We start from the raw sequence: 9,758 nt of genomic DNA on the forward strand, positions 1-9,758 counted from the left end.
AAAGGAAAGATATACCCATTTGAATGCAGAGTTCCAAAGAATAGCAAGGAGAGGTATGAAAGCCTTCCTCAGTGATCAGTGCAAAGAGATTAGAGGAAAACAATAGAATGGGAAAGACTACAGATTTCTTCAAGAAAATTAGAGCTACCAAGGGAATATTTCATGCAAAGATGGACTCAATAAAGTACAGAAATGGTATGGACCTAACAGAAGCAGAAGATATTAAGAAGAGGTGGCAAGAATACACAGAAGAACTCTACAAAAAAGATCTTAATGACCCAGATAATCACAATGGTGTGATCACTCACCTAGAGCCAGACATCCTGGAATGTGAAGTCAAGTGGGCCTTAGGAAGCATCACTACGAACAAAGTTAGTGGAGGTGATGGAATTCCAGTTGAGCTATTTCAAATCCTGAAAGATGATGCTGTGAAGGTGCTACACTCAATATGCCAGCAAATTTGGAAAACTCAGCAGTGGCCATAGGACTGGAAAAGGTCAGTTTTCATTCCAATCCCTAAGAAAGGAAATGCCAAAGAATGCTCATACTATCACACAATTGCACTCATCTCACACGCTAGTAAAGTAATGCTCAAAATTCTCCAAGCCAAGCTTCAACAGTACATAAACTGTGAACTTCCAGATGTTCAAGCTGGATTTAGAAAAGGCAGAGGAACCAGAGATCAAATTGCCAACATCCGCTGTATCATCAAAAATGCAAGAGAGTTCCAGAAAAACATCTATTTCTGCTTTTTTGACTATGCCAAAGCCTTTGACTGTAGGGATCACAACAAACTGTGGAAAATTCTGAAAGAGATAGGAATACCAGACCACCTGACCTGCTTCTTGAGAAACCTGTATGCAAGTCAGGAAGTAACAGTTAGAACTGGACATGGAACACCAGACTGGTTCCAAATAGAAAAAGGAGTACGTCAAGGCTGTATATTGTCACCCGGCTTATTTAACTTATATGCAGAGTACATCATGAGAAACGCTGGGCTGGAAGAAGCACAAGCTGGAATCAAGATTGCTGGGAGAAATATCAATAATCTCAGATATGCAGATGACACCACCTTTATGGCAGAAAGTGAAGAAGAACTAAAGAGCCCTCTTGATGAAAGTGAAAGAGGAGAGTGAAAAAGTTGACTTAAAGCTCAACACTCAGAAAACAAAGATCATGGCATCCGGTCCCATCACTTCATGGCAAATAGATGGATAAACAGTGAAAACAGTGGATGACTTTATTTTGGGGGGCTCCAAAATCACTGCAGGTGGTGACTGCAGCCATGAAATAAAAAGACACTTTTCTTCCTTGGAAGAAAAGTTACGACCAACCTGCTGCTGCTGCTAAGTCACTTCAGTCATGTCTGACTCTGTGCGACCCCGTAGACAGCAGCCCACCAAGCTCCTCTGTCCCTGGGATTCTCCAGGCAAGAATACTTGAGTGGGTTACCATTTCCTTCTCCCTGACCAATCTAGACAGCATATTAAAAAAGCAGAGACATTACTTTGCCAACAAAGGTCTGTCTAGTCAAGGTTATGGTTTTTCCAGTAGTCATGTATGGATGTGAGAGTTGGACTATAAAGAAAGCTGAGTGCCAAAGAATTGATGCTTTTGAACTGTGGTGTTGGAGAAGATTCTTGAGAGTCTTTTGACTGCAAGGAGATCCAACCAGTCTATCCTAAAGGAAGTCAGTCCTGAATGTTCATTGGAAGGACTGATGCTGAAGCTGAAACTCCAATACTTTGACCACCTGATGTGAAGAGCTGACTCATTTGAAAAGACCCTGATGCTGGGAAAGATTGAGGGCAGGAGGAGTAGAGGACGACAGAGGATGAGATGGTTGGATGGCATCACCGACTCAACGGACATGAGTTTGAGTAAACTCCAGGAGTTGGTGATGGACAGGGAGGCCTGGCGTGCTGCAGTCCATGGGGTCGCAAAGAGTCAGACATGACTGAGAAACTGAACTGAACTGAACTGATATTCAAAGGTAGCTAAGAGAGTAGATTAAAAATTCTCATCACAAGGAAAAAAGTTGCACCTATGTAGTTATAAATATTAACTAGACTTATCGTGGTGACCGTGTCATAAGAAATGCAAATTTGGAATCAAGTTGCATACCTAAAACTAATATAATGTTACATACCAATTATAATATCAGTTAAAAAATAAACCTGAACCCACACCAGAAACAGAGATGAGACAGCCACACGTTATACAAGCCTTAACTTTGCATATTGAAGAAAAAAAAATGGTTTAATTTCATATGCAGTATTTGTTCTTTCTGCGCTGCTGCTAAGTCACTTCAGTCGTGTCCAACTCCGTGTGATCCCATAAACGGCAGCCCACCAGGCTCCCCCATCCCTGGGATTCTCCAGGCAAGAATACTGGAGTGGGTTGCCATTTCCTTCTCCAATGTGTGAAAGTGAAAAGTGAAAGTGAAGTTGCTCAGTCGTGTCCAACTCTTAGCGACCCCATGGACCACAGCCTACCAGACTCCTCCATCCATGGGATTTTCCAGGCAAGAGTACTGGAGTGGGGTGCCATTGCCTTCTCCAATTTGTTCTTTCTTGAAAGTATTTAAAATATTGTAAAATATAAAGGTAAAAATTGAAATCACCCATAATTTCACCTTTTAGAGATAACCACAGTTAACATTCTCATGTATTTCTTTCTAATCTTTTTTCCACAAACTGAATACAAAGTGTCATAAGAGTTTAGAATTGGCAAGAGTAAAGTTTCATGCTATGTCTTAACAAATGTTTTCTGTTTTTGCATTTATAAAATAAATGAGACTGTGACATATTATAATTTGCTAAGCTAATATCATGCAATTTTGACAGTTTTATCATATTACTTTTTTTAATATTTATTTATTTAGTTGCCTTGGGTCTTAGTTTTGGCATGTGAACTCTTAGTTGCGGCATGTGGGATCTAGGTCCCTGACCAGGCATCAAACCTTGGCCTCCTGAATTGGGAGCATGGAGTCTTAGCCACTGGACCACCAGGGAAATATTTATCATATTTCTTGAAGATGAAAAAATTTTTCACTGGAAAGTTGGGGGGGAACATTACAGGTACCCCCTCTCATCTATTACACCTACTATTAAATAATGTATCTTAATTCTTTAGTTCATTTTATGTTATTAGCATTTCCCAATGTCATTAAATATGCTTAAAATATGATATGTGAAACATTTCAAAGCAAGGATAATCTAGTCAATATTTCATTGAAAGAGTTTCCTACTACTCAACATTTATTTTCAGATTTTAAAAGCAATATATAATACTATGATGATATGAAACTAATATATATATATATAATACTCATATATAAATCTCTGACCACATCTGCAATAATTTCCTTGGGACAAACTCCTAGGAATGAGACTTGTAGATTTTTATAGAATTTTCGCTTCGATTCCAAAGAGACCCAGTGTTGTTGTGAGAGGGTCTGGCCTCTAAAGTCTCTGGCCTTGGTCTGTCCAGGTGTTGGCCTTAGGTTTAAACCTGAGATTCCGTGAATCCCTGGAGCATCTTTTTCAACCTAAAAGGTTGAAAAGGTTGTTGACAATTTCACATCCATCCCTTTATAGACAACAGCCTTCTGAGTTTTCCTCTTTATTTGTTCCCTTCCTATGCCCAGCTCAGACCATTCAGAAATGAAATGGGGTAATATGCACGTATCTGCCTATCTATGTCTCCCTTTGCCGTATGTACTCCTCTCAGCTCCACTTTAATGCCTTTTCTGCAGAGACTCCAGTGCCCAAGGATAGGACACCCAGTATTTAACCACTTAAAGCTTTTTAAGTTCTGCCTCCCAGAGTCCTTCCAGTCAGGACTACCATTAACTACTTGCATTTTTTTTTTTTTCCAGTGGGTTTTCTCATACATTGATATGAATCAGCCATGGATTTACATGTATTCCCAATCCCGATCCCCCCTCCCACCTCCCTCTCCACCCGATTCCTCTGAGTCTTCCCAGTGCACCAGGCCGGAGCACTTGTCTCATGCATCCCACCTGGGCTGGTGATCTGTTTCACCATAGATAGTATACATGCTGTTCTTTTGAAATATCCCACCCTCACATTCTCCCACAAAGTTCAAAAGTCTGTTCTGTATTTCTGTGTCTCTTTTTCTGTTTTGCATATAGGGTTATCGTTATCACCTTTCTAAATTCCATATATATGTGTTAGTATGCTGTAATGTTCTTTATCTTTCTGGCTTACTTCACTCTGTATAATGGGCTCCAGCTTCATCCATCTCATTAGGACTGGTTCAAATGAATTCTTTTTAATGGCTGAGTAATATTCCATGGTGTATATGGACCACAGCTTCCTTATCCATTCATCTGCTGATGGGCATCTAGGTTGCTTCCATGTCCTGGCTATTATAAACAGTGCTGCATTTTAAAAGAGGATCTCAGAAGAAGAACAATGTTCAGCTCAAAAGAAGGAATCACTAATGCTAGAAATCACAAAAACAAACAAACAATAAATCAAACCAGAGAGAGAGAGAGAGATTTGCATTAGGTCAATAAGAAGGGAAAGCTATTGATATCAAGGGCTTGGCTGAACTTGCCTACCAGGAGTGAAAGAAGAAAGAAGATGAGTGAGTCCAATATGGTGCCCTTGGAAGTCAGTGGCCTGAGCTCTCAGGAGAGGGGCTGAGAAGGAGTGAACCAGAAATCCGGATGGTGAGATGGGAAGACAGTGAAAGCCTTTGTCTGCCAGATGAGCAATCTGGCCTCACACCTAAAGGCAACAAGACAGTACCACTCTGTGGTCTCAGGCAAGAAGAAATTGTGCAGAAGCCAGCATCTGAAGATTCTTCCAGCAACTGTGGGCTTGACAAATTGCAGGGAAGAAAAACCAGGAGCAGAAAAATCAGCCACTAAACTGTGCCAACAATAATAGCTGATATTTACTAGGTATTGATTGTATGTCAGGCACTGTGTTGTATCTCATGTATTGACACATTTAAAAATCAGCCAAGATTTATGTTGTCAGTATTATTATTACCCCATTTTATAGATAAGGAAACTGAGAAAGAGAGAGAGAGTACATTACCTGCCCAAAGCTACCAGCTAGTAAGTAGCAGGGCAAGGACCCAAACCCAGATGCTTAGCCCCTACACAATGAGCTGCCATGAGGATGGCGGCCTTGACTGTGGAGGCAGTTATGGCCTTGGGAAGAAAGTGCATGTCTATATCACTGTGCAAACAATTTATGTTCTGGGATATGGGGAGGCAGAGGGGAAAAATGAAGACTGCATCTCAGCAAGGTTTCAGAGATGGTAAAGGCAGGAACAGGAGGTGAGAACTGTGTGGTGTCACAAGACTACAGCCATGACATGTCTGGCGGCACAGCTGCCTTCTGCCACTCACCAGACTCCGGATTAGCCTGGGCGGGCCTCTGCTGGACCCAGTGCCGCTGACATAGGAAGGGGCGGAGCTCCCTCTTACTGAAGAGGCACCTGTTTTATGCCAGGCACTGGGCTAGCAGCTTGACGTGTATCATCTCATTCACTTTTCATAACAAAACTATTTTTACTTCTGTTTTACAGACGACAAAACCAAGGCTCCAGAGAGTTACCTGATTTGCACAAGTCATATAACTCTGAGAGCACCAAGATTTGAACTCAGGAAAGTCTGTGAGCTCCAAACCCATCAGCTAACTAGTCTTTAGCCACTTCTGGCTGAAGATAACATTTCAGGTTCTAAGTCTTTGGGTCCTTCCTCCTCATGCTCCCCAGAGGTGCCCCCTTTCCCATCAAGGAAGAATGGCTGAGCCTCCCTTTGCTCAGACCTGTCATTAACACCCTCCCCACACTCCTCCTTTCTCCTACTCTCACCTAAAATAAAATAATATACTGGTCCCTGGACTTGTAGGCTGATGGATGTGCTTAGTTGCTCAGTTATGTCCAACTCTGTGAGACCCTATGGACTATAGACCACCAGGCTCCCCTGTCCACGGAGATTCTCCAGGCAAGAATACTAGAGTGGGTTACCATGCCCTCCTCCAGGAGCTCTTCCCAATCTTTGACCCAGGGATCGAACCCAGGTCTCCCACACTCAGATGGTCTTTACCGTCTGAGCCACCAGGTAAGTCCAGGTTGATGGATAGTTTTCCTCAATTCATGACCTCATTTGGATATTTCCTCCCCTTTTATGAACTCCCAGCCAGCAAGGTCACATGGGACAAGCACGGGATGTGGAACCAGAAAGCCTGGGTTAAGAGTCACAGCCCCTCAGCTCATGGATGGATGATTATGAGCCAACCTTAATTTTCACATTGAGTTGTTGGGAGAACCAAGTGAAATGATGCATGTGAAACACTTTGTGAACTAGAAAGCCCAATGTATCTATTCCACAGCACCAACCCACTCTCTCTGGTCGGTCAGGATTGAGTCCAGAATAATGGTCCCCTGAGTGGACTCCTCCACTTTAGGGGAGATAAAACTGTGGACAGGGAGGTCTGGGCATCCATCAGATGTCTGCTGCAAGCCAAAACACCTGCCTGCCGAGTCAGGGCTGGAGTCGGGGCCAGGCAAGATGGCTCCCATTTGTATGAGGCTTCACCACTTACAAAGTACATCCACATCTATTATGTATGGCTTCACAACAACCCTACAAGGCAGCAGTCCTATTCCTACTGTTCAAAATAGAAATCTGAGTCTTCAGAGAGGTGAGTGGTTGCCCAAAGTCACACAGTTACTGAGGAGAGAGCTGGGCTCACACCCTTGTCTTGGGCTTCCCAGCCCACTGCAGCTTCTGGCTTTAGAGGGGTAACCTGGGGTCCACAATGCTGCTTCATCACTGGGCTCATAGATATTCTGTATAAATAGATAGTTTTCTATAAACTGTGTATAAAATGTATGCTTCCATGAGTGCTCAGCTGCTAAGGCATGTCCGACTCCTTGCGACCCCATTGACTGTAGCCCACTAGGCTCCTCTGTCCGTGGAATTTCCCTGGCAAGAATATTGGATTGCATTGCCATTTCCTCTTCCAGGAGATCTTCCTGACCCAGAGACTGAACCTGTGTCTCCTGTGCCTCCTGCATTGGCAGGCAGGTTCTTTACTACTGATCCACCTGGGAAACCCTGTGTAAATGTATGTGTGCTGTGCTTAGTCACTCAGTGGTGTCTGACTCTTTGTGACCCCATGGACTGTAGCCTGCCAGGCTCCTCTGTCCATGGGGATTCTCCAGGCAAAAATATTGGAGTGGGTCGCCATGCCCTCCTCCAGGGGATCTTCCCAACCCAGGGATCAAACTCAGGTCTCCCACATTGCAGGTGGATTCTTTATCATCAGAGCCACCAGGGAAGCCCTATAAATATATAATTATGTACGGCTCACATGGTGAAAAATCTGCCTACAATGCAGAAGACCTGGGTTTGATTCCTGGGTTGGGAAGATCCCCTGGAGGAGGGCATGGCGACCCACTCCAATATTTTTGCCTGGAGAATCCCCATGGACAGAGGAGCCTGGCAGGCTACAGTCCACGGGGTCACAAATAGTCAGACACCACTGAGCAACTAAGTGCATTGCAGCATGTATTAATTAAGCATACATTAATTTTGATTATATTGTCTTTTCATCTCCAGTTGGAAACACCTCAAGCATTCTGGAAGACCCTCGTGAATGCCATCAGCCCTAAACAGTGTCAATATAGCCTAATGGTTAGAGTCACCTGCTCTCCAACAAGCCCCCTCTCCCCATTCCAGCTGGAGGTGTTCTGCTATGTTCAATTCATCTCACTTAAGCCCAAGAACCAAGAGGTCCTCTGCAGGTGGAGAGGCAGCCAGGGAACTCTCACAGGGAATGTTCACAACCTCTGCTTGTTCAGATCTTGGTCTAAACACCCAACTCCAGAAGCCATCCCTGACTCTGCTAAGCTTGCCAAAGTATCTCTTTTCTATTTACGCACAGTGTCCAGTGATAGGCTTAGTCACTCTGGAGTGAGTGTCAGTTGCTCGGATGATCTCCCCTCCAGACAGCTGAGGCTGGGGACGATATCTTACTCACCCCCTTCTTCCCCAGCACAGGACCCATTGATAAATGCTTCCGATGTGAGTCAGTGAGTGAAGGAAGCAACACGTGGATAAATGGAAGTGTATTTACCTCACCTCCAGCTCTTAAATTCTCCTCTACTCCTTCTCTTACATAGAAAGGGCCGTGAGTGGGGGGCAATTAAGACCAGAAAAAACAATACTTTTGAAAAATAGCATCGATGGAAAGTTTTATTTTTCTTTAAGAGCCCAGCTCTTACAAGCCCACAGAAGGATGGCCCACAGCACAGAGCCTGGCCAGAGAAGCAAGCATGCTAAAATCCTCTCCTACATTCCTGATCCTCTGAACTTGTTTAAGGACAATGAATTACCTACTTGTCGCTCCTTCCCAGGTCACTATCATTCAAGCTGCAGTGACCAGTGTTTTCTACGCAGCAGTTTTCATTTATTCATTTCCTTTGGTAACTGCATTTTTTTTTTAAATATACCTTAGGGCTTTCTCCTTGACCTACAAAACAGCACAGCTCACTCTGTATTCCCTGGGGAGAGGTCCTCCCGAACCTTTATTCAGAGAACAGAGTGTGTGACAGAGCCTGTCGTCCTCGGTGGAAAGTTTGATTCATCTCACCAGGGGACGGTTGGGGGCAATGCCAGCCTAGGCCTCCACTTCTTCCTTTAATGAAGTGGCACCTATTTGGATGATAAGGAGCCACTGAAAATTGGGAACATCTTACAAATGCAAAATGCTCTTTATATAGAAATGTATATCTCACTTTAGAATGTGTCCTGTAATAGTATTCTAACATAATAAGAATTCCTACAAGGAGTTTATAATAACTTGGGGAAATGTTTATGAAGTAACGTTAACTTTAAAAGCAAAATGTGAAATTATATATACAGTATGTCCTCAATTCTGTTGCTGAAAAGTGCACAAAGAAAAAAGAAAGACAGGTTTCTCATTTCATCCTCATAACAACCCTGCAGTGTTATGAGGAATTATTAAATAATTTGCCCAAAGCCATAGAGCTATATGTGCAGCCCAAGGTCACAATGCATGAACAGAAGTTTGACTGTGCATGTGTATTTCATCCAGAAGGCAATTTGGGAAAGGGGAGGGGTCCTTGGGGCTCTGCTTGGAGGTACGTGGCAGAATTGCCCTTCCCTAGCTCCGTGGAGCCTCATGTAGCCAAATGAGTTATTCTGGCCAGTGACAAGTGACTGAGGTGATGTAGCCCTTTCAGGTAGAAACTAGAAGAGTTAAGGAGCATTCCCCATGTTTTCCTGTGCTTTCCACCTACAGATTGGCAGTCCTCCAGAGAAAGGCTGTCCTGGCAGCTGGATCCTAGAAGAAGGACAACATGAAGCAGAATTCATATGTTGCAAGAGTGAGAAGTGGTCCTGAGTTGTTTGGAGGTTTGGAGGATGATTGACACCACAACATACAAGAAAACCTGGCTTATTCTGCCAGATTCAAGGGCACGGACCACTGAGGCCAGATGGCATGAACACTCTCATACAACATCTGTTCAAACGGGATGTGGTGTGATGCTATAGAGGAGTGTGGGTCTCAGAACCAGACCTGAGTTTCAACACAAGCCATTAACCTGGTTATACTTACTTTCATATTTTAAAACAAGGATTATGCTACATTCTATAAAGACTAAGATAGTGCATATAAAAGTGCCTGCTACCTAGAAAAACATGATTGTATTTTGCAAAGATGCTCCAATCCCAATATATTTGG

Source organism: Cervus canadensis, chromosome 7, assembly GCF_019320065.1.
Source record: "Cervus canadensis isolate Bull #8, Minnesota chromosome 7, ASM1932006v1, whole genome shotgun sequence".
NCBI classification, from domain to species: Eukaryota; Metazoa; Chordata; class Mammalia; order Artiodactyla; family Cervidae; genus Cervus; species Cervus canadensis.